Source organism: Taudactylus pleione, unplaced genomic scaffold (assembly GCF_031769625.1).
Source record: "Taudactylus pleione unplaced genomic scaffold, aTauple2 ptg002751l, whole genome shotgun sequence".
Lineage (NCBI taxonomy): Eukaryota > Metazoa > Chordata > Amphibia > Anura > Myobatrachidae > Taudactylus > Taudactylus pleione.
Window position 1 is genome coordinate 881,551 of NW_028287126.1, and position 27,101 is coordinate 908,651.

Below are 27,101 nucleotides of genomic sequence, written 5' to 3' on the forward strand. Positions count from 1 at the left end.
AAAAAGAGCGTGCACCATGGATAAACCATACGGCAATACCGGGGGGAGGGGGGGGGGGGGAATTGGCTGAGGATGGAGAGCTACACTATTTACAAAGATTGAAACCAACTGGCAGACAGGCAATAGGTTGACAGGTACAAAAGGTCGACATGGTCATAAGGTCGACACACAATAGGTCGATATGAATGAAGATTGACATGTACAAGGTCTAAAGGTTGACATTGGAATGGTCGACACTTTTTAAAAAAAAATTCTAACCCTAACCCATCCCTTGGTGCCTAACCATTCCTCCTATTACCTAACTGTAACCGTCGGGGTAAGTGCCTAACCCTAACCGTCCCCCCTAGTGCCTAACTGTAACCGTCGGGGTAGGTGGCTAACTCTAATCGTCCCTTCTAGAGCCTAATCCTAAAAAAAGAAAAGAAAAAAACAACAGGTGTTGACCTTTGTACCTATCTTCATCCATGTCGATCATTTGTACCTGTCGACCTATTGCCTGTCTACCAGTTGGTGTCTACCTAGACACTCTCGACCTGTCATTGTCTATCTATTGACTGCCATCCGGCACATACATACATTATGTTTGGATGCAGGGTAAATACTGGCTGCTGATGCATGTAGGCCATAAATGCTGCATTTTAGATGCGAGTCTGGACACGCCCCTCCCAAATCTAATCTCCCTGTCCCTCTTACATCTGCCCCCCCCTCCCCCTGCAGTGCATCATGGTGTTACCGAGATGCAAAGTTACTGGCTCTTTTTGCGTTACTCCCACCTCAGAACCAGCCCCTCTGACAAGGCAAAGTTACACACAGCATACAAGGAATGACAGAAGAAAATATACTTACATTTATGTGAACAGTCTACCAAAGTTGTTGGCGCATCAAAAATGTAGGTAGTGTGAGAATATGCTCTGCACCATGTATGCCGAGATATTTCCGTACTGTGAGGAGTGCAGAACACTCTGCACCATATATCCTAAGATATTGTATATTGTGAGGAGTTCAGAATGCTCTGCACCATGTATGCCGAGATATTTCCGTACTGTGAGGAGTGCAGAACACTCTGCACCATATATCCTAAGATATTGTATATTGTGAGGAGTGCAGAATGCTCTGCACCATGTATGCCGAGATATTTCCGTACTGTGAGGAGTGCAGAACACTCTGCACCATATATCCTAAGATATTGTATATTGTGAGGAGTTCAGAATGCTGTGCACCATGTATGCCGAGATATTTCCGTACTGTGAGGAGTGCAGAACACTCTGCACCATATATCCTAAGATATTGTATATTGTGAGGAGTGCAGAACACTCTGCACCATATATCCTAAGAGATTGTATATTGTGAGGAGTTCAGAATGCTCTGCACCATGTATACTAAGATATTGTGTAATGCAAGCAGGGCAGAATGCTCTGTACCATGTATACTAAGATATTGTGTAATGCAAGGAGGGCAGAATGCTCTGTACCATGTATACTAAGATATTGTGTAATGCAAGGAGGGCAGAATGCTCTGCACCATGTATACTAAGATATTGTGTAATGCAAGGAGGGCAGAATGCTCTGTACCATGTATACTAAGATATTGTGTAATGCAAGGAGGGCAGAATGCTCTGCACCATGTATACTAAGATATTGTGTAATGCAAGGAGGGCAGAATGCTCTGCACCATGTAAACAGAGATACTGTGAGAAGCCCATAATGGACTGCACCATATATAAGATATTATGTATGGCAGAATACTCAGCATCATGTATAATATATAGTGTACTGCGAAGAGCGCAGAATGCTCTGCACCATGTATACTAAGATATTGTGTAATGCAAGGAGGGCCGAATGCTCTGCACCATGTGAACTGAGATACTGTATACAGTAAGGAACGTAGAATTCTCTGCAACAATGAAACCAAGATATTGTGTAGTGTGAGGGAAGGACCATGTATGCTGAGATATTGTGTACCAGAGGAGCGCCGAATTCTCTGCACCATGTATATTAAGATACTGTGTACTGCATGGCGGGCAGAATGCTCTGCAACATGTATACTAAGATATTGTATTATGTGAGAAGCCCAGAATGGTCTGCACCATATATAATAAGATATTATGTATGGCAGAATGCTCTGTATCATGTATAAGTTATTGTGTACTGCAAAGATCGCAGATTGCTCTGCACCATGCATGCGTAAGCCGGGTACACACTAGATGAGATGTCGTTCGATCCGGCGGATCGGACAACATATCGCCCGCATTGGGCAGTGTGTACCCGCTATGTTGCTGAGAATGCGTGCTCCCGCACAAGTCCGACGGTCTATAACGTCAGTTTGGACCATGCTGCCGATTGAAGCATGGTCCCCGCTCTCTCGCAGTCGCTCCCGGCATCGACAAGTGTGAATGCACTCGCCGATGCTGGGACCCCGTCTGGACCCACCGCACGACACATCAGCTGGGTACACATCGTTAAGATTGTACCCAGCATAAGATAGTGTACTGCGAGTAATGCAAAATGCTCTGCCTAATGATACGGAGATATTTTGCACTGCGAAGAGCACAGAATGCTCTGCACCATGTATGAGAAGATATTGTACACTGTGGGGAGTGCAGCATGAACTCAAAAAGTAAAAAGTGCATAATTTATACCAAGAACTTATATACAGTGAAAAGTGAAGAATGCTCTGCTCCATAGATGCTGAGATATTGTAAAGCGCAAAAGAATATGCCGGCGTTATTTAAGTAAATGTTAATAAATACTGTGTATTGTGAGACAGGTTTTTGTGCACTGTGTGTACGATGGATATTATGTAGTGCAAGGAGTACAGGCTGTTGTGCACTGTATGTAATGATATATACTATGTAGTGCAGGGAGGACAGGCTGTTGTGCGCTGTATGTAATGATAGATACTATGTAGTGCAGGGAGGACAGGCTGTTGTGCACTGTGTGTAATGATATATACTATGTAGTGCAGGGAGTACAGGCTGTTGTGCACTGTGTGTAATGATATATACTATGTAGTGCAAGGAGGCCAGGCTGTTGTGCGCTGTATGTAATAATATATACTATGTAGTGCAAGGAGGACAGGCTGTTGTGCACTGTGTGTAATAATATATACTATGTAGTGCAAGGAGAACAGGCTGTTGTGCGCTGTATGTAATGATATATACTATGTAGTGCAAGGAGGACAGGCTGTTGTGCACTGTATGTAATGATATATACTATGTAGTGCAGGGAGGACAGGCTGTTGTGCGCTGTATGTAATGATATATACTATGTAGTGCAAGGAGGACAGGCTGTTGTGCGCTGTATGTAATGATAGATACTATGTAGTGCAGGGAGGACAGGCTGTGGTGCACTGTGTGTAATAATATATACTATGTAGTGCAAGGAGGACAGGCTGTTGTGCACTGTGTGTGTAATGATATATACTATGTAGTGCAAGGAGGACAGGCTGTTGTGCGCTGTATGTAATGATAGATACTATGTAGTGCAGGGAGGACAGGCTGTTGTGCGCTGTATGTAATGATATATACTATGTAGTGCAAGGAGGACAGGCTGTTGTGCACTGTGTGTAATGATATATACTATGTAGTGCAAGGAGTACAGGCTGTTGTGCACTGTGTGTAATGATATATACTATGTAGTGCAAGGAAGACAGGCTGTTGTGCGCTGTATGTAATGATAGATACTATGTAGTGCAAGGAGTACAGGCTGTTGTGCACTGTGTGTAATGATATATACTATGTAGTGCAAGGAGGACAGGCTGTTGTGCACTGTATGTAATGATAGATACTATGTAGTGCAAGGAGGGCAGGCTGTTGTGCGCTGTATGTAATGATAGATACTATGTAGTGCAAGGAGGACAGGCTGTTGTGCGCTGTATGTAATGATAGATACTATGTAGTGCAAGGAGAACAGGCTGTTGTGCGCTGTATGTAATGATATATACTATGTAGTGCAAGGAAGACAGGCTGTTGTGCGCTGTATGTAATGATAGATACTATGTAGTGCAAGGAGTACAGGCTGTTGTGCACTGTGTGTAATGATATATACTATGTAGTGCAGGGAGGACAGGCTGTTGTGCGCTGTATGTAATGATAGATACTATGTAGTGCAAGGAGGACAGGCTGTTGTGCGCTGTATGTAATGATAGATACTATGTAGTGCAAGGAGGACAGGCTGTTGTGCGCTGTATGTAATGATAGATACTATGTAGTGCAAGGAGAACAGGCTGTTGTGCGCTGTATGTAATGATAGATACTATGTAGTGCAAGGAGGACAGGCTGTTGTGCGCTGTATGTAATATATACTATGTAGTGCAAGGAGGACAGGCTGTTGTGCACTGTGTGTAATGATAGATACTATGTAGTGAAAGGAGGACAGGCTGTTGTGCACTGTGTGTAATAATATATACTATGTAGTGCAAGGAGGACAGGCTGTTGTGCGCTGTATGTAATGATAGATACTATGTAGTGCAAGGAGGACAGGCTGTTGTGCACTGTATGTAATGATATATACTATGTAGTGCAAGGAGGACAGGCTGTTGAGCGCTGTATGTAATATATACTATGTAGTGCAAGGAGGACAGGCTGTTGTGCACTGTGTGTAATGATATATACTATGTAGTGCAAGGAGGACAGGCTATTGTGCACTGTATGTAATGATAGATACTATGTAGTGCAAGGAGGGCAGGCTGTTGTGCACTGTGTGTAATGATATATACTATGTAGTGCAGGGAGGACAGGCTGTTGTGCGCTGTATGTAATGATAGATACTATGTAGTGCAAGGAGGACAGGCTGTTGTGCACTGTATGTAATGATAGATACTATGTAGTGCAAGGAGGACAGGCTGTTGTGCGCTGTATGTAATGATAGATACTATGTAGTGCAAGGAGAACAGGCTGTTGTGCGCTGTATGTAATGATAGATACTATGTAGTGCAAGGAGGACAGGCTGTTGTGCGCTGTATGTAATATATACTATGTAGTGCAAGGAGGACAGGCTGTTGTGCACTGTGTGTAATGATAGATACTATGTAGTGAAAGGAGGACAGGCTGTTGTGCACTGTGTGTAATAATATATACTATGTAGTGCAAGGAGGACAGGCTGTTGTGCGCTGTATGTAATGATAGATACTATGTAGTGAAAGGAGGACAGGCTGTTGTGCGCTGTATATAATGATATATACTATGTAGTGCAAGGAGGACAGGCTGTTGTGCACTGTGTGTAATGATATATACTATGTAGTGCAAGGAGGACAGGCTGTTGTGCACTGTATGTAATGATAGATACTATGTAGTGCAAGGAGGACAGGCTGTTGTGCACTGTATGTAATGATATATACTATGTAGTGCAGGAAGGACAGGCTGTTGTGCGCTGTATGTAATGATAGATACTATGTAGTGCAAGGAGGACAGGCTGTTGTGCGCTGTATGTAATGATAGATACTATGTAGTGAAAGGAGAACAGGCTGTTGTGCGCTGTATGTAATGATAGATACTATGTAGTGCAGGGAGTACAGGCTGTTGTGCACTGTGTGTAATGATATATACTATGTAGTGCAAGGAGGACAGGCTGTTGTGCACTGTATGTAATGATATATACTATGTAGTGCAAGGAGGACAGGCTGTTGAGCGCTGTATGTAATATATACTATGTAGTGCAAGGAGGACAGGCTGTTGTGCGCTGTATGTAATGATAGATACTATGTAGTGAAAGGAGGACAGGCTGTTGTGCGCTGTATGTAATGATAGATACTATGTAGTGCAAGGAGGACAGGCTGTTGTGCACTGTGTGTAATAATATATACTATGTAGTGAAAGGAGGACAGGCTGTTGTGCACTGTGTGTAATAATATATACTATGTAGTGCAAGGAGGACAGGCTGTTGTGCACTGTATGTAATGATAGATACTATGTAGTGAAAGGAGGACAGGCTGTTGTGCGCTGTATGTAATATATACTATGTAGTGCAAGGAGGACAGGCTGTTGTGCACTGTGTGTAATGATATATACTATGAAGTGCAAGGAGGACAGGCTGTTGTGCGCTGTATGTAATGATAGATACTATGTAGTGAAAAGAGGACAGGCTGTTGTGCACTGTGTGTAATGATATATACTATGTAGTGCAAGGAGGACAGGCTGTTGTGCACTGTGTGTAATGATAGATACTATGTAGTGAAAGGAGGACAGGCTGTTGTGCACTGTGTGTAATAATATATACTATGTAGTGCAAGGAGGACAGGCTGTTGTGCGCTGTATGTAATGATAGATACTATGTAGTGAAAGGAGGACAGGCTGTTGTGCGCTGTATGTAATGATATATACTATGTAGTGCAAGGAGGACAGGCTGTTGTGCACTGTGTGTAATGATATATACTATGTAGTGCAAGGAGGACAGGCTGTTGTGCACTGTATGTAATGATAGATACTATGTAGTGCAAGGAGGACAGGCTGTTGTGCACTGTATGTAATGATATATACTATGTAGTGCAGGAAGGACAGGCTGTTGTGCGCTGTATGTAATGATAGATACTATGTAGTGAAAGGAGAACAGGCTGTTGTGCGCTGTATGTAATGATAGATACTATGTAGTGCAAGGAGGACAGGCTGTTGTGCACTGTATGTAATGATATATACTATGTAGTGCAAGGAGGACAGGCTGTTGAGCGCTGTATGTAATATATACTATGTAGTGCAAGGAGGACAGGCTGTTGTGCGCTGTATGTAATGATAGATACTATGTAGTGAAAGGAGGACAGGCTGTTGTGCGCTGTATGTAATGATAGATACTATGTAGTGCAAGGAGGACAGGCTGTTGTGCACTGTGTGTAATAATATATACTATGTAGTGAAAGGAGGACAGGCTGTTGTGCACTGTGTGTAATAATATATACTATGTAGTGGAAGGAGGACAGGCTGTTGTGCGCTGTATGTAATGATAGATACTATGTAGTGAAAGGAGGACAGGCTGTTGTGCGCTGTATGTAATATATACTATGTAGTGCAAGGAGGACAGGCTGTTGTGCACTGTGTGTAATGATATATACTATGTAGTGCAAGGAGGGCAGGCTGTTGTGCACTGTGTGTAATGATATATACTATGTAGTGCAAGGAGTACAGGCTGTTGTGCACTGTGTGTAATGATATATACTATGTAGTGCAGGGAGTACAGGCTGTTGTGCACTGTGTGTAATGATATATACTATGTAGTGCAAGGAGGACAGGCTGTTGTGCACTGTATGTAATGATAGATACTATGTAGTGCAAGGAGGACAGGCTGTTGTGCACTGTGTGTAATGATATATACTATGTAGGGCAGGGAGTACAGGCTGTTGTGCACTGTGTGTAATGATATATACTATGTAGTGCAAGGAGGACAGGCTGTTGTGCACTGTATGTAATGATAGATACTATGTAGTGCAAGGAGGACAGGCTGTTGTGCACTGTGTGTAATGATATATACTATGTAGTGCAAGGAGGACAGGCTGTTGTGCACTGTGTGTAATGATATATACTATGTAGTGCAAGGATAACAGGCTGTTGTGCACTGTATGTAATAATAAATACTATGTAGTGCAAGGAGAACAGGCTGTTGTGCACTGTATGTAATGATAGATACTATGTAGTGCAAGGAGGACAGGCTGTTGTGCACTGTATGTAATAATATATACTATGTAGTACAAGGAGAACAGGCTGTTGTGCACTGTATGTAATGATATATACTATGTAGTGAAAGGAGGACAGGCTGTTGTGCGCTGTATGTAATGATAGATACTATGTAGTGCAAGGAGGACAGGCTGTTGTGCACTGTATGTAATGATATATACTATGTAGTGAAAGGAGGACAGGCTGTTGTGCGCTGTATGTAATGATATATACTATGTAGTGAAAGGAGGACAGGCTGGAGTGCACTGTATGTAATGATAGATACTATGTAGTGCAAGGAGGACAGGCTGTTGTGCACTGTGTGTAATGATATATACTATGTAGTGCAAGGAGGACAGGCTGATGTGCACTGTGTGTAATGATATATACCATGTAGTGCAAGGAGGACAGGCTGTTGTGCACTGTATGTAATGATATATACTATGTAGTGAAAGGAGGACAGGCTGTTGTTCACTGTGTGTAATGATAGATACTATGTAGTGCAAGGAGGACAGGCTGGAGTGCACTGTATGTAATGACAGATACTATGTAATGAAAGGAGGACAGGCTGTTGTGCGCTGTGTGTAATGACAGATACTATGTAATGAAAGGAGGACAGGCTGTTGTGCGCTGTGTGTAATGATATATACTATGTAATGAAAGGAGGACAGGCTGTTGTGCACTGTGTGTAATGATAGATACTATGTAGTGCAAGGAGGACAGACTGGAGTGCACTGTGTGTAATGATATATACTATGTAGTGCAAGGAGGACAGACTGTTGTGCACTGTGTGTAATGATATATACTATGTAGTGCAAGGAGGACAGACTGGAGTGCACTGTATGTAATGATAGATACTATGTAGTGCAAGGAGGACAGGCTGTTGTGCGCTGTATGTAATAATATATACTATGTAATGAAAGGAGGACAGGCTGTTGTGTGCTGTGTGTAATGATATATACTATGTAGTGCAAGGAGGACAGACTGTTGTGCACTGTGTGTAATGATAGATACTATGTAGTGCAAGGAGGACAGACTGGAGTGCACTGTGTGTAATGATATATACTATGTAGTGCAAGGAGGACAGACTGTTGTGCACTGTGTGTAATGATATATACTATGTAGTGGAAGGAGGACAGACTGGAGTGCACTGTATGTAATGATAGATACTATGTAGTGCAAGGAGAACAGGCTGTTGTGCGCGGTGTGTAATGATATATACTATGTAGTGCAAGGAGGACAGGCTGTTGTGCACTGTGTGTAATGATATATACTATGTAGTGCAAGGAGGACAGGCTGTTGTGCGCTATGTGTAATGATAGATACTATGTAGTGCAAGGAGGACAGGCTGTTGTGCACTGTGTGTAGTGATAGATACTATGTCGTGCAAGGAGGACAGGCTGTTGTGCGCTGTGTGTAATGATAGATACTATGTAGTGCAAGGAGGACAGGCTGTTGTGCACTGTGTGTAATGATAGATACTATGTAGTGCAAGGAGGACAGGCTGTTGTGCACTGTGTGTAATGATAGATACTATGTAGTGCAAGGAGAGCCAGAGATTAACTGGCCATGTGGCTAACGGAGGGGAAATAGGGACAAACTGCATGTTGTGAGGACTGGAAGCTGTGGAGAGAGATGGACACCATAAGAATGGTCTTTACTTGTGGCAGCCATGCAGATGTTGGGGATACAGGGAAGTGGGAGAGGTGGATGAATGTCAGGAGTAGATGTTGGGGATACAGGGAAGTGGGAGAGGTAGATGAATGTCAGGAGTAGATGTTGGGGATACAGGGAAGTGGGAGAGGTGGAGGAATGTCAGGAGTAGATGTTGGGGATACAGGGAAGTGGGAGAGGTGGATGAATGTCAGGAGTAGATGTTGGGGATACAGGGAAGTGGGAGAGGTAGATGAATGTCAGGAGTAGATGTTGGGGATACAGGGAAGTGGGAGAGGTGGAGGAATGTCAGGAGTAGATGTTGGAGATACAGGGAAGTGGGAGAGGTGGATGAATGCCAGGAGTAGATGTTGGGGATACAGGGAAGTGGGAGAGGTGGAGGAATGTCAGGAGCAGATGTTGGGGATACAGGGAAGTGGGAGAGGTGGATGAATGTCAGGTGTACATGTTGGGGATACAGGGAAGTGGGACAGGTGTGGAAATATCAGGAGTATTTGTTGGGGATACAGGGAAGTGGGAGAGGTGGATGAATGTCAGGTGTACATGTTGGGGATACAGGGAAGTGGGAGACGTGGATGAATATCAGGAGCACATGTTGGAGATACAGGGAAGTGGGAGAGGTGGATGAATGTCAGGAGTAGATGTTGGGGATACAGGGAAGTGGGAGAGGTGAAGGAATGTCAGGAGTAGATGTTGGGGATGCAGGGAAGTGGGAGAGGTGGGGGAATTTCAGGAGTAAATGTTGGGGATACAGGGAAGTGAGAGAGGTGGATGAATGTGAGGAGTAAATGTTGGGGATACAGGGAAGTGGGAGAGGTGGATGAATGTGAGGAGTAAATGTTGGGGATACAGGGAAGTGGGAGAGGTGGAGGAATGTCAGGAGTAGATGTTAGGGATACAGGGAAGTGGGAGAGGTGGATGAATGTCAGGTGTACATGTTGGGGATACAGGGAAGTGGGAGAGGTGGATGAATGTCAGGTGTACATGTTGGGGATACAGGGAAGTGGGAGAGGTGGATGAATGTCAGGTGTACATGTTGGGGATACAGGGAAGTGGGAGACATGGATGAATATCCGGAGCAGATGTTGGAGATACAGGGAAGTGGGAGAGGTGGATGAATGTCAGGAGTAGATGTTGGGGATACAGGGAAGTGGGAGAGGTGGATGAATGTCAGGAGTAGATGTTGGGGATACAGGGAAGTGGGAGAGGTAGATGAATGTCAGGAGTAGATGTTGGGGATACAGGGAAGTGGGAGAGGTGGAGGAATGTCAGGAGTAGATGTTGGGGATACAGGGAAGTGGGAGAGGTGGAGGAATGTCAGGAGCAGATGTTGGGGATACAGGGAAGTGGGAGAGGTGGATGAATGTCAGGTGTACATGTTGGGGATACAGGGAAGTGGGACAGGTGTGGAAATATCAGGAGTATTTGTTGGGGATACAGGGAAGTGGGAGAGGTGGATGAATGTCAGGTGTACATGTTGGGGATACAGGGAAGTGGGAGACGTGGATGAATATCAGGAGCACATGTTGGAGATACAGGGAAGTGGGAGAGGTGGATGAATGTCAGGAGTAGATGTTGGGGATACAGGGAAGTGGGAGAGGTGAAGGAATGTCAGGAGTAGATGTTGGGGATGCAGGGAAGTGGGAGAGGTGGGGGAATGTCAGGAGTAAATGTTGGGGATACAGGGAAGTGAGAGAGGTGGATGAATGTGAGGAGTAAATGTTGGGGATACAGGGAAGTGGGAGAGGTGGATGAATGTGAGGAGTAAATGTTGGGGATACAGGGAAGTGGGAGAGGTGGAGGAATGTCAGGAGTAGATGTTAGGGATACAGGGAAGTGGGAGAGGTGGATGAATGTCAGGTGTACATGTTGGGGATACAGGGAAGTGGGAGAGGTGGATGAATGTCAGGTGTACATGTTGGGGATACAGGGAAGTGGGAGAGGTGGATGAATGTCAGGTGTACATGTTGGGGATACAGGGAAGTGGGAGAGGTGGGGAAATGTCAGGAATACATGTTGGGGATACAGGGAAGTGGGAGAGGTGGAGGAATGTCAGGAGCAGATGTTGGGGATACAGGGAAGTGGGAGAGGTGGGGAAATGTCAGGAGTGGAGGTTGGGGATACAGGGAAGTGGGAGAGGTGGAGGAATGTCAGGAATACATGCTGGGGATACAGGGAAGTGGGAGAGGTGGAGGAATGTCAGGTGTACATGTTGGGGATACAGGGAAGTGGGAGAGTGGGGAAATGTCAGGAGTACATGTTGGGGATACAGGGAAGTGGGAGAGGTGGAGGAATGTCAGGTGTACATGTTGGGGATACAGGGAAGTGGGAGAGGTGGATGAATGTCAGGTGTACATGTTGGGGATACAGGGAAGTGGGAGAAGTGGATGAATATCAGGAGTAGATGTTGGGGATACAGGGAAGTGGGAGAGGTGGATGAATGTCAGGTGTACATGTTGGGGATACAGGGAAGTGGGAGAGGAGGAGGAATGTCAGGAGTAGATGTTGGGGATACAGGGAAGTGGGAGAGGTGGAGGAATGTCAGGTGTACATGTTGGGGATACAGGGAAGTGGGAGAGGTGGATGAATGTCAGGAGTAGATGTTGGGGATACAGGGAAGTGGGAGAGGTGGATGAATGTCAGGAGTAGATGTTGGGGATACAGGGAAGTGGGAGAGTTGGGGAAATGTCAGGAGTAGATGTTGAGGATACAGGGAAGTGGGAGAGGTGGATGAATGTCAGGAGTAGATGTTGGGGATACAGGAAAGTGGGAGAGGTGGGGAAATGTCAGCAGTAGATGTTGGGGATACAGGGAAGTGGGAGAGGTGGATGAATGTCAGGAGTAGATGTTGGGGATATAGGAAAGTGGGAGAGGTGGGGAAATGTCAGGAGTAGATGTTGGGGATACAGGGAAGTGGGAGAGGTGGGGAAATGTCAGGAGCAGATGTTGAGCATTCTGGGAAGATGAGAAATTATTAAGCCTGTGTGGAGTTTGGTAAATATAGAGAACTGTAGGGAGCTGGGAATTGTGCGTAATAAACACTGTGGGACTTTGAGGACAACTTGGGGATGGTGATGAGCACTATAGGGAGATGCAGATATTATGGAGCCTGCAGGCAGTGGGAGGCAATGGGCCTCATGCAGAGGTGGAAGCAGTGTTAGGGATTTTTGGCTACTGCACACATGTGGCAATGTGTTTGAGACAGCGGATGCAGCGAGGATTTATTCGCAAAGTGAGTGCCAGGTAGTCAGTAACAGGGGGCGGTTAGAAAAACGCAGGCGTGTTGGGGCTATTTTCTGAGTATCTACAAATACTGTGAGCGCTGGAGGTGGGTGTCTCTGTGCAGAAGACGGCAGCTGAGTCATTAGAATATTATCGTAAGTCCGCTGCATATGGAATCACAGCACCGACAAGGCACTGCGTGTATTCCTGAATCAGGCCCAATAAGCACTGTATGGGGTGAGGACATGTAGGGGAATGCGGGTAATGAGCACTGTATGGAGGTGAGGACATGTAGGGGAATACGGGTAATGAGCACTGTATATAGGTGAGGACATGTAGGGGAATGCGGGTAATGAGCACTGTATGGAGGTGAGGAGATGTAGGGGAATGCGGGTAATGAGCACTGTATGGGGGTGAGGACATGTAGGGGAATGCGGGTAATGAGCACTGTATGGAGGTGAGGACATGTAGGGGAATACGGGTAATGAGCACTGTATGGAGGTGAGGACATGTAGGGGAATGCGGGTAATGAGCACTGTATGGAGGTGAGGACATGTAGGGGAATGCGGGTAATGAGCACTGTATGGAGGTGAGGGCATGTAGGGGAATACGGGTAATGAGCACTGTATGGGGGTGAGGACATGTAGGGGAATGCGGGTAATGAGCACTGTATGGAGGTGAGGACATGTAGGGGAATGCGGGTAATGAGCACTGTATGGAGGAGAGGACATGTAGGGGAATGCGGGTAATAAGCACTGTATGGAGGAGAGGACATGTAGGGGAATACGGGTAATGAGCACTGTAGGGCAGTGAGGACATGTTGGGTAATAGGAGGTAATGAGCACTGTAGGGCAGTGAGGACATGTTGGGGAATGTGGGTAATAGGAGGTAATGAGCACTGTAGGGCAGTGAGGACATGTTGGGGAATGTGGGTAATAGGAGGTAATGAGCACTGTAGGGCAGTGAGGACATGTTGGGGAATGCGGGTAACGAGCACTGCATGGAGGTGAGGACATGTAGGAGAATGCGGGTAATGAACACTTTATGGAGGTGAGGACATGTAGGGGAATGCGGGTAATGAGCACTGTATGGGGGTGAGGACATGTAGGGGAATGCGGGTAATGAGCACTGTATGGAGGTGAGGACATGTAGGGGAATACGGGTAATGAGCACTGTATGGAGGTAAGGATATGTAGGGGAATGCGAGTAATGAGCACTGTATGGAGGTGAGGACATGCCGGGGAATGCGGGTAATGAGCACTTTATGGGGGTGAGGACATGTAGGGGAATGCGGGTAATAGGAGGTAATGAGCACTGTAGGGCAGTGAGGACATGTAAGGGAATACAGGTAATAGGAGGTAATGAGCACAGTAGGGCAGTGATGACATGTTGGGGAAAGCAGGTAATAGGAGGTAATGAGCACTGTAGGGCAGTGAGGACATGTAGGGGAGTACAGGTAATAGGAGGTAGTGAGCACTGTAGGGCAGTGAGGACATGTAGGGGAATGTGGGTAATAGGAGGTAATGAGCACTGTAGGGCAGTGAGGACATGTTGGGTAATAGGAGGTAATGAGCACTGTAGGGCAGTGAGGACATGTAGGGGAATGCGTGTAATAGGAGGTAATGAGTACTGTAGGGCAGTGAGGACATGTAGGGGAATGCGGGTAATAGGAGGTAATGAGCACTGTAGGGCAGTGAGGACATGTTGGGTAATAGGAGGTAATGAGCACTGTAGGACAGTGAGGACATGTACGGGAATGCGGGTAATAGGAGGTAATGAGCACTGTAGGGCAGTGAGGACATGTAGGGGAATGCGGGTAAAAGGAGGTAATGAATACTGTAGGGCAGTGAGGACATGTTGGGGAATGCAGGTAATAGGAGGTAATGAGCACTGTAGGGAAGTGAGGACATGTAGAGGAATGCAGGTAATAGGAGGTAATGAGCACTGTAGGGCAGTGAGGACATGTTGGGGAATGTGGGTAATAGGAGGTAATGAGCACTGTAAGGCAGTGAGGACATGTAGGGGAATGTGGGTAATAGGAGGTAATGAGCACTGTAGGGCAGTGAGGACATGTAGGGGAATGCAGGTAATAGGAGGTAATGAGCACTGTAGGGCAGTGAGGACATGTTGGGGAATGGGAGGTAATGAGCACTGTAGGGAAGTGAGGACATGTAGGAGAATGCAGGTAATAGGAGGTAATGAGCACTGTAGGGCAGTGAGGACATGTAGGGGAATTCGGGTAATAGGAGGTAATGAGCACTGTAGGGCAGTGAGGACATGTTGGGGAATGCGGGTAATAGGAAGTAATGAGCACTGTAGGGAAGTGAGGACATGTTGGGGAATGTGGGTAATAGGAGGTAATGAGCACTGTAGGGCAGTAAGGACATGTTGGGGAATGGGAGGTAATAGGAGGTAATGAGCACTGTAGGGAAGTGAGGACATGTTGGGGAATGTGGGTAATAGGAGGTAATGAGCACTGTAGGGAAGTGAGGACATGTTGGGGAATGTGGGTAATAGGAGGTAATGAGCACTGTAGGGCAGTGAGGACATGTAGGGGAATGTGGGTAATAGGAGGTAATGAGCACTGTAGGGCAGTGAGGACATGTTGGGGAATGTGGGTAATAGGAGGTAATGAGCACTGTAGGGCACTGAGGACATGTAGGGGAATGCAGGTAATAGGAGGTAATGAGCACTGTAGGGCAGTGAGGACATGTTGGGGAATGTGGGTAATAGGAGGTAATGAGCACTGTAGGGCAGTGAGGACATGTAGGGGAATGTGGGTAATAGGAGGTAATGAGCACTGTAGGGCAGTGAGGACATGTAGGGGAATGTGGGTAATAGGAGGTAATGAGCACTGTAGGGCAGTGAGGACATGTTAGGTAATAGGAGGTAATGAGCACTGTAGGGCAGTGAGGACATGTTGGGTAATAGGAGGTAATGAGCACTGTAGGGCAGTGAGGACATGTTAGGTAATAGGAGGTAATGAGCACTGTAGGGCAGTGAGGACATGTTGGGTAATAGGAGGTAATGAGCACTGTAGGGCAGTGAGGACTTGTTGGGTAATAGGAGGTAATGAGCACTGTGGGGCAGTGAGGACATGTTGGGTAATAAGAGGTAATGAGCACTGTAGGGCAGTGAGGACATGTTGGGTAATAGGAGGTAATGAGCACTGTAGGGCAGTGAGGACATGTTGGGTAATAGAAGGTAATGAGCACTGTAGGGCAGTGAGGACATGTTGGGTAATAAGAGGTAATGAGCACTGTAGGGCAGTGAGGACATGTTGGGTAATAGGAGGTAATGAGCACTGTAGGACAGTGAGGACATGTTGGGTAATAGGAGGTAATGAGCACTGTAGGGCAGTGAGGACATGTTGGGGAATGCGGGTAATAGGAGGTAATGAGCACTGTAGGGCAGTGAGGACATGTTGGGTAATAAGAGGTAATGAGCACTGTAGGGCAGTGAGGACATGTTGGGTAATAGGAGGTATTGAGCACTGTAGGGCAGTGAGGACATGTTGGGTAATAGGAGGTAATGAGCACTGTAGGGCAGTGAGGACATGTTGGGTAATAGGAGGTAATGAGCACTGTAGGGCAGTGAGGACATCTTGGGGAATGCGGGTAATAGGAGGTAATGAGCACTGTAGGGCAGTGAGGACATGTTGGGTAATAGGAAGTAATGAGCACTGTAGGTCAGTGAGGACAGACATGTTGGGTAATAGGAGGTAATGAGCACTGTAGGGCAGTGAGGACATGTTGGGAATGTGGGTAATAGGAGGTAATGAGCACTGTAGGGCAGTGAGGACATGTTGGGTAATAGGAGGTAATGACCACTGTAGGGCAGAGAGGACATGTTGGGTAATAGTAGGTAATGAGCACTGTGGGTCAGTGAGGACATGTTGGGTAATAGGAGGTAATGACCACTGTAGGGCAGAGAGGACATGTTGGGTAATAGGAGGTAATGACCACTGTAGGGCAGTGAGGACAGACATGTTGGGGGGATGCAGGTAAAAGGCGGTAATTGCCTTACTGCCCTACAGTGCTCATGTTGGGGAATGGGAGGTAATGAGCACTGTACGGAGGCGAGGACATGTTGGACTGTGACAAATATCAGATATTAAGCACTGTATGGAGTTGGGGACAGGCTGGGGGCTGTGATAGTGAGCGATGTGGAACTCTTTGGGTTGAATATTGAGGGGAGCGTAGGAGAATATTTTGGGGGCTGTGGAAAGGGGGAAATACTGAGCAGTGCTTGCAGATGACATGCTTTCTACATTTTTGGAAACGAAAAAGTGACTTTTCCTTAGAAAATATTCTAGATTACCACTATCACATTATCTTGATCTAGAATGACATGCCTTTAATCTTGTGTAGTTAATTGCCAACACTGTGTGGGATCATATCGGCCACACAAGAGTAAGGGAGGGTTAAATCTACTATTACAACATGCCTCCTATACTCAGTTATCATATAGACCACACGGGCGATGCGCAGGGCTATTCTATAGGATGTTTGTGTATCAGAATGTTTATGTGGCCCTTGTGTATTGGTTATTAGACAGAATATCCCCAAACCTAACAGTTCTATACAGCTCCAATAAACCCCAGTTTCCAACTCAATCTGCAGAAATGTCCTTTATAAATACGATTTATTAGCATGTAGACTTGCACCCTTGCTCATTTTCAGACAGATTTACAGAAACACGTTTTTTGTCCTAATCCCCAAACCGCTGTGATGGACAGTATCCCGGCCCCGTTGCTCATCGTTTGCAGAGAACTGCGGCACTGACATAAGGCGCTTAATCCATTAATATATTAAGCACGATTTCCTGTACATGACAATTCCTATAATATCCATTACTGGGTTTTATGTTTGTCCTGAGTGTGTTGAACATGAATATAATTGTCTTTAAAGGGTGTAGTCCACAAATTCTGGAAAATCTGCATTACGGTATATAAGATTGCCGCTGTAACCTGGATCCTGTTGTATGCTCAGCAGCAGTCACATGGTCCCTCTCGTGTACGCTCCTACCCCCCCTCCCGTACTTCCTATCGCGCCCTCATTCTTTTCTCTTCCAAGGCGCTGTGCTTATAATAAGCATTTAAAATGAGACTCGCTGGGCGCGGGAGGGGAACTGCCAGGGATGTTAAATACTACAAAATTAGAAAAAAAAAAAAACTGATGCAAATCATTGGTAAAGAGAAAATTATGTGCAATTACCCAGCGATATTGGGCAGCTCGGCCCACCCTCGACCAACAAGATCTCATTAACAAGCAGAAAATAAGATTGAAATGGTGTGTAAAAGAGCTGAAAAATGAATTTCAATGCTGCATTTGTCCACAATTACCCCCTCGTTCACACATATTTTATTGCAATTTTTTTATTCTTCTTAATCTTTCCATCCCTCAAAGCAGATTGGCGACATCCTAGCATTACAGAGGCTGAGGGAGCAAGCATTAAGGATTTTCCCTCTGTGAAAGTGAGCTCCCTGCTTCTCTCTGGCTGTGTGTGGATAACAGAACGAGATGTAACAGGCGGCTGCTGCTTGAGAATGAATTTGATTGGTCAGACTGCCATTAGGCTGAGTACAGACCTTGTCCGGCAGTAGGATAGACTGCTGAAAGTCCCTCCAATTAGTCAGAATGCCATAAAGCGGAGTATAGACCTCTGTCCAGCAGTAGAACAGGCTGTTGCTGCGAGTCCCTCAGATTAGTCAGATTGCCATAAAGCGGAGTATAGACCTTGTCCAAGTTAAGAACAGGCTACTGCTGCGAGTCCCTCCGATTAGTCAGAATGCCATAAAGCTGAGTATAGACCTTGTCCAGCAGTAGAACAGGCTGCTGCTGCGAGTCCCTCCGATTAGTCAGATTGCCATAAAGCAGAATATAGACCTCTGTCCAGCAGTAGAACAGGCTGTTGCTGCGAGTCCCTCCGATTAGTCAGATTGCCATAAAGCTGAGTATAGACCTTGTCCAGCAGTAGAACAGGCTGTTGCTGCGAGTCCCTCCGATTAGTCAGATTGCCATAAAGCTGAGTATAGACCTTGTCCAGCAGTAGAACAGGCTACTGCTGCGAGTCCCTCCGATTAGTCAGATTGCCATAAAGCTGAGTATAGACCTTGTCCAGCAGTAGAACAGGCTGTTGCTGCGAGTCCCTCCGATTAGTCAGAATGCCATAAAGCGGAGTATAGACCTCTGTCCAGCAGTAGAACAGGCTGTTGCTGCGAGTCCCTCCGATTAGTCAGATTGCCATAAAGCTGAGTATAGACCTTGTCCAGCAGTAGAACAGGCTGTTGCTGCGAGTCCCTCCGATTAGTCAGAATGCCATAAAGCGGAGTATAGACCTCTGTCCAGCAGTAGAACAGGCTGTTGCTGCGAGTCCCTCCGATTTGTCAGATTGCCATAAAGCTGAGTATAGACCTTGTCCAAGTTAAGAACAGGCTACTGCTGCGAGTCCCTCCGATTAGTCAGAATGCCATAAAGCTGAGTATAGACCTTGTCCAGCAGTAGAACAGGCTGCTGCTGCGAGTCCCTCCGATTAGTCAGATTGCCATAAAGCAGAATATAGACCTCTGTCCAGCAGTAGAACAGGCTGTTGCTGTGAGTCCCTCCGATTAGTCAGATTGCCATAAAGCTGAGTATAGACCTTGTCCAGCAGTAGAACAGGCTGTTGCTGTGAGTCCCTCCGATTAGTCAGATTGCCATAAAGCTGAGTATAGACCTTGTCCAAGTTAAGAACAGGCTACTGCTGCGAGTCCCTCCGATTAGTCAGAATGCCATAAAGCTGAGTATAGACCTTGTCCAGCAGTAGAACAGGCTGTTGCTGCGAGTCCCTCCGATTAGTCAGATTGCCATAAAGCAGAATATAGACCTCTGTCCAGCAGTAGAACAGGCTGCTGCTGCGAGTCCCTCCGATTAGTCAGAATGCCATAAAGCGGAGTATAGACCTTGTCCAGCAGTAGAACAGGCTGCTGCGAGTCCCTCCGATTATAGTCAGATTGCCATAAAGCAGAATATAGACCTTGTCCAGCAGTAGAACAGGCTGCTGCTGCGAGTCCCTCCGATTAGTCAGATTGCCATAAAGCAGAATATAGACCTCTGTCCAGCAGTAGAACAGGCTGCAGCTGCGAGTCCCTCCGATTGGTCAGATTGCCATAAGGCTGAGTATAGACCTTGTCCAGCAGTAGAACAGGCTGTTGCTGCGAGTCCCTCCGATTAGTCAGATTGCCATAAAGCTGAGTATAGACCTCTGTCCAGCAGTAGAACAGGCTGCTGCTGCGAGTCCCTCCGATTGGTCAGATTGCCATAAGGCTGAGTAGAGACTTTGGCCGACTATAGAACAGGCCGTTGTATGTATAGACTCAGTAAAGGAGGGACTGACTCATAATATAGAGTCCAGGTTTAGTATACGCACAGATAACATGCTATGAAGCAGGGACTACCCTTTTGAATACATTACATGGATTTCATAGCAAACTTAACTCAAATCAGCATTGTCAAAAATGTGAAGATAGTAAGGTAAAAGGACATTGCAGTATGGAACAATGGCGGGCAGGCCTTGCTCTTACATGTGGATGGGAAGGACACACAGCAGCATGCTTCGGTCCCAGGATGTGGGCACACATCCAGCATTTTATTGCTGGGTTACAACCTTCGCACATCGCAGTGTGGAATCCGGGATGCTGGGCAGTGAGAAGCCCACCTGCTGCCGTCACTCAGGGTATTAAGAGCTGCACATTCCTGCACACATGAGAAAAAACAGAAAAGCGCTCTCTTTTCCGAGAGACAAGGGCTGGGATTTCCTTCTGTCCCCAGAGAGCGCAGATTTATATCTGGTCTTGTCGCTCACTGAGAAAAACTGCGGAGGGAGAGGAAAAAAAAAATAAAAAATACATTTATTGAGCTCAACAAAATATTTTGACCAGTCTCTAGTTTTTATTAACCACTTGTGGTCAGTGATACCAGATGTGCGGGACAGTCACCCATCTAAGCCGCGCAGAGTCCGTAGGGCGCGCTAACATCACACAGCTGCCAAATCATACTTCATATAAGAGACAATCTGTATACTCAGACTAAGGGCCTGATTCAGACCCAGTCGCTAAGCTGCGGTCGCTCGCTGTCTGGCTTAAAGACGCCCTCTATGTCTTAGAGAGCGACGGCAGTGAGCGCACGCTGGTGTATAAAGACGCCCAATTTTCATTCTTAACACGCGTCATCTTCAGGAAGTGTATGAATAGTCGGTAACATCGAGGGCTATCGGAACAGCTCACAGCCCTTGAGGTAGACCCTTCCCCACCGCAAGCACTGCGATCAGTTCAGGCAAAAATACAACCAAGTGACGTGTTCAATGACGCTACTTTGCGAATTATGCACACCCATTAAACTTCGTTTTGACGCTCAGACACGCCTGCATTCGCACCACCATTGGTCAGTATCTACTTACCTTTGAAGATTGGGATTTCCTCCTCTGCCGGGATGCTGCCGTCGGGATTCCAACCGCCAGGCATGGGTCTGGCGGTAAATCATACCGATTCCCTATAATTAAGCTATGAGAGTGCCCTCCTATAGAGTCTTTGGGTTGAAGTTCTCACAGAACTGAGATACCCTCCCCTCTTTGTCTACTTGCATTTACTCTGAGTAGCACCAGCCACCAAGAGCCACAGTGGTATTTCATTACCACACAATACAGTTTATGTGGATATAGCTGATTATATATATACCTCTTATACATTCCAACAGACGTGTGGATCTGTGCGGTGATTCTCAAATCTCTGTGAAACTAACCAGAATTATTCAGGGTTTTAGAGCCAAACCCCAAAAATGAGATGGTGTCCGTGCAGAGGTGTAGTTGCTATCTCAGGGGGCGTTCCTGGGCGGTGGCAGGGTGTCACACTGAGGTGGTCCCTCTTATGGGCGTCAGTGAAAGCGGCTGCGTAAGAGGAGACTCTCACATAGGAGGCCATACTCAGCCGGAGAAGCTGCTCCTGCCATAGGTCCATGGTGCGACGGATGGTACCATGGCACCAGGCATTATTACTACGTGTACGGATGCCAGAAGTGCGCGTCTCAGTCCTCAGGCGTATTCGGACGCACGGAGGTGAGAGGACTTGGTGTCCACATTTGCATAGATTGGCAGATGGGCGATCGCCAATAGATGCAGCTACGGGCGCTTCTGAATCAGCCTATATCAGACGACACTAGATCACCTTCTGACTCTAATAAGTAACAGTAGGTGCGACTCAGAGCCCGATTCTTGATTGTACATGTGCGATGGTGGGGCGTCTGTGCATGCCGGATCCTGCTATCACCGTCGCAGTGCCCCCTGATTGACAGGCTGTGGCCATTTGGGGGCGTCGTGTAACCCGTTTCCTGGGAGTGCAGGGGCCAGGGTCTGCTTCGTAGGACGCAGATTTCCTGGTCTCACAAGCGGCCAGGACCCTGCCATGCTAGGTAAGCTTCGGCTTACACATCCTGGCCATAGCAGCAACCACGGCACCGTGATCCGAGGCTGCATCTACGGACGTTTCACTCAGATCGCAGAAGCATGCAGGAGGTGCCCATTTCCTACAGACTTCTCCGGATGCATTTGTGTATTAGTCGGATGATATTGCACCGTCCACATCTGAATCAGGACCTTAGGGCTGCCTAACCCTCCCGGGGGGGTGCCTAACCCTAAGTCCCCCCGGGGGTGCCTAACCCTACCTCCCCTAGCCTAACCCTAACCCTCCCGGGGGGGTGCCTAACCCTAAGTCCCCCCCGGGAGCCCTAAACCTAACTCTCCCCCCCGCGCGGCTGTCCGCTCGCGGCGCCCGGCGTCGGGGAAATGCGGGCGTCTACATCTAGACGCCCGGCATTTCACCCTTGCCGGGAAATGACAGTCGGGAAGCCGGTTGCCGGTATTTAGGCAGTCGGCTTCCGATTGCTTCCCCTGGGCACCTGCATTGCTGCCATGAGATGGTGATCCAGGACCAAATCAAATTAATTATGGTCAATGTGATAGGCAAAACCAGAGCTGGCAGCTGCTAATCTTGTATATAAAATTCATTGGTCTGTTTCTCTGTCTGTCCGGTTACGCATTCGGACCCCCGTGCACCGATTGGGATGAAACCAACACGAGGTGGTCCAATTGGATCCTGGCCAGGTTTTAAGGGGGTTAGGATCCCGGTCGGACCTCCCATTGGTGTAATGCTGGGCAGTACTTTGACCCGGGGAGCATGTTATGGGCCATCCACTGGATGGATTTGGATGAAAACTTCTCAGAGAGGTGGCAATTGGTCTGGGATGCCTGACTTAGTAACATGAAGATTTAACCCGGCCAACGCTGGGTACTTCAGCTCGTTATAAAATATGTGACAAACAGAAGCACAACCCTGTCCACCAGCACATAACTGACCTGAAGGATGACAGGTAAACACAATTTACCCAATTGAATAGTTTTCTTTGAAATGCTTAATAAAAACTTTTGGCCTAGGGGTGCGCCGATACTCTACTAAGGCACCGAGATTCAAGACAGATTGGGTTCCATTGAATTAAAAAAAGAGAAATGAAATATTGGGCTGACAAATACGGGTTGGGGGATAAAGTCAGAGTACCAGCTAGTAAAGCTCTGAGCATAGGATCGCTCAGGTACGGGCGATGCAGAGTCGCACAAAGGTACAAGCTCAGATGTGGTCGCAACTCCAGATGCGCACATCTCTGCATATGGGCGAGCATACCCGTGGACGCTTCTTTTGGGCAAAGTGTTGCAGATTTACTTCCAACTCTGCATCGGGACAGGTGTGCTCAGAAATATGCACTGGAGCTGTGAGCATGAACAACCTGGCTTTGTGCAGCACGTACTGGTGTAACTTCCAATAGGGATGGCCATCGGTATGGTTACCATCGATGGCGATAGGGCAAGTGGCCATCGGCATGGTTACCATTGATGCAATGGAAGATCATTGGTTTCACCAACCAATGGATATCCCTGTCCTTTGTCTGCCCCGTGGGCCAATCAGAACCTGGGGGCAGGGCTTAATGGGTGACAGGGACGGAGCATTGCTCCGTGTCCCGGCACCTTGTAAAAAATAAATAAATAAAATTGGGTTATGCTGTGCCATCGATGGAGGGAAACCATCTGGTTCTCCTCGATATCCATCCCTAACTTCCATATACATTTTAGTGCGAGCGCGTCACATTGCGCCCGTTTCCCATGTCTCAGGCTGAGAGCAAGCAGGGAAATGGCAGCAGAGGAAGCCGAAAACTTTGTAATCCGCATTTTTCCGTATTTTGGGCGCGCTACCTTTACCCATAGTCGTCGCTTCCTTGTCATATTAAGAGTTTAACCCACGAGTGTCAGGGAAAGCCAGGAATGACTGAGATGTAGCTGTGGAAAATGGGTTAAAGACCAATGTAAAGTTTTAGAATGTCGCTCCCCAGAGTGCTGGGACTAGTCATCCCCATTCCTCACGTCCTCCTTATCTGCTCCCCTGTGCATCCTCCTGTTCCCTCCCTCCATCCCTATCACTTTCGCTCTCAAATATTTGATGTGGAGCACTGCCTCTCTGTCGCCTGCTTCCTCTGAACCGAGGGGATCAGTAGCGTCAGCAGAGCTCGGCTCTCTCCTTTGATCCATGTCCTGAGGCCGGCTTGACAGCAAAGCAGCATGGAGACAAAACGATTCAGCCAAAGTGATTCCTGACAACTGTCTCCCAGAGATAAGGGAGCTTCTTTCTTCCTGGGATTTTTTTTATTTAATACCTCCTCTCCGTTTCTCTATGAAGGAGAGTCTCTTTAAACGAGAGGCAGCAGCCAAGGCATGTTGTGTGAGGATGATACACTGGAGCTGGTTTCTATAAGCTCCCTGTGGCCTAATGGCTGTGCGGCAATGTGAATACAGACGTGTAATGATACGCAGCCCCACATGGCTGGATACAGGGCAGTGTAATTCCTATAGGCCCGGAACGAGGAGCTGACCACAGACATGCCGCCATTCGTAGTCGATTCAATGATTGTGACTTTCTATAGGAATCCGAGCAGGCGATGAACGTGGCTTAGCTGAAAGCAACACACGCACGCGAATGTTTCATGTACGCCGAGACTCTCATGTCAGCATCACAATATGTATCAGCTTATGAAGGTTGTGGGAGCCAGTGTGCGCCATTTATGTCACATCTCATTGAGTATTTATATAATCCGACCATCATTAAAATACTGATAAACATAAACATCTGCAAATCACGCCAAATAGCCCCGCTTGGAGCACCATGGACTTTGCGACTGTGCCGCGCCATGGGTCTCAGCACAAAATGTGCCTTAGTTACATCGCTACTGCGACAAAATGACAATGCAAGGGTTCCATGGCTACTGGGTGCTGGCATTGCATGCAGCTACAGTGTGCAATTCAGACACTAACCTGTGTAAAACGGCAAAAGAGGACCGCTAGGAGTGAGTTGCGCCATACTTTACACCACGTATCGGTGTGTGTGACCTTGTACCAATTCCTTTGTGACAAAAATACTAATCCTAATACCAGTGCCTAGCACACTATAACTTTGTATGTGGCAACTATGCAAATAAAATAATACATTCAGAAAAAAGCACATAAGTTTGGGAATCACTGCCTGTGGCGGAGGGTTTACGTCACGTCTTGCGTCTCGTGTCATGTGGCACAAAAAAAAGATAGGACACATTTGTATAGCTATAATCTCATCATTTAAAGGAAAACCCTATACCACAGTAGCTACCATCTTGTGCCACAGAGGTTATATAATCTGCTAACACGTCACATATAACATCTCCTATTGATTCTGTATAGGCTAACGTATGTTTGCTTTCAGTAACATATAATTTGCAGCTCTGAAAATAAGACTTTAATGAAGAACTAAATCAAATTATTTTATACATTTACTAAAAATATCACAGAATCAGAAAATAATTCTCCATTGATAGTAAGGAATCAGAGCCTGCTGTAAGCTTCCAGGACCCTGGATATGTCGGGCTGTGAAAGTCAGTAACCCAATCACGAAATAGATACACCCATCTAACAGGTGGATGGCGACAGGGTCTAGGTAGACACCAAATGGTCAAAGGGCAATAGGTTGACAGGTACAAAGGTCGACACACAAAATGTCGACATGGATGAAGATCGATGGGTACAAAAGGTCGCCATGATCAAAAGGTCAACACAAAAATGGTTGACACATTTTTTTTTTTTATGGTTAGGCACTTACCGAAGGGTTAGGCTCTAGAAGGGATGATTAGGGTTAGGCACTTACCATAGGGTTAGGCTCTAGAAGGGATGATTAGGATTAGGCACTTACCTTGACTGTTAGGGTTAGGCACTTACCATAGGGTTAGGCTCTAGAAGGGATGATTAGGGTTAGGCACTTACCGGAGGGTTAGGCTCTAGAAGGGATGATTAGGGTTAGACACTTACCTTGACTGTTAGGGTTAGGCACTTACCATAGGGTTAGGCTCTAGAAGGGATGATTAGGGTTAGGCACTTACCATAGGGTTAGGCTCTAGAAGGGATGATTAGGATTAGGCACTTACCTTGACTGTTAGGGTTAGGCACTTACCATAGGGTTAGGCTCTAGAAGGGATGATTAGGGTTAGGCACTTACCGGAGGGTTAGGCTCTAGAAGGGATGATTAGGGTTAGGCACTTACCGGAGGGTTAGGCTCTAGAAGGGATGATTAGGGTTAGACACTTACCTTGACTGTTAGGGTTAGGCGCTTACCATAGGGTTAGGCTCTAGAAGGGACAATTAGGATTAGACACTTACCCTGATGTTTAGGGTTGGGCACTTACCATATGGTTAGGCTCTAGAAGGGATGATTATGGTTAGGCACTTACCTTGACTGTTAGGGTTAGGCACTTACCGGGGGGGGGGGTTGGCTCTAGAGGGGACAATTAGAGTTAGGCATTTACCCTGAAGTTTAGGGTTAGGCACTAGGAAGGACGGTTAGGGTTAGGCACCAAAAGGAGAAGAAAATTAGGGCAAGAAAAAAAAATGTAACAACCAATTTTGTATCGCCCTTTTGAACCTATCGATCTTCATCCATGTCGACCTTTTGTACCTGTCGACCTACTATTGCCTGTCTACCATTTGGTGTCAATCTTTTGACTATCTAAATAGTGTAGATCTTTGAATCCACACCCACTGCATTATGTACCAGCTGCAATTCTTTTGCTGGTAGACCTAGGTAGAGGGCATTGCAGTAGACTAAGCATGATGATACAAATGCATGTATGACTGTAGGCAGACCTTCTGAGGGGTTAGGTGCTTGATTCTGACTGTGGTCTTCAGATGGAAGAATGAAGATTGGATCATGACTAATACCTGATGTGTAAGTGTCATAAATCACAATCCAGGACACCAAGGTTTTGCACATGGTCAGTGTTTTGCAGCTCTGAACCCCCAGCATAAGTCCAGTTGGCTAAGCTGTAGTCTTGTCCTATGATGGTGACCTCCTATCATAAGGACCTCTGTCTTACCAGAGATGAGACACAGCCAACTGGCATCATCCACTCCTGCAGCTCAGCTAGGCAGCCACTCAGGATTGGTATTCCCTGTACTTGGGGCAAAG

The 27,101-nt window shown here is 46.6% G+C and overlaps 1 protein-coding gene across 3 annotated transcripts in view; it reads left to right on the forward strand.

Annotated features, from left to right (window-relative positions):
• The window catches only part of PAX7 (paired box 7), a 176,725-nt gene that overhangs the window by 119,604 nt on the left and 30,020 nt on the right, over positions 1–27,101 (forward strand). The gene's annotated exons all lie outside the window — the stretch shown is intronic.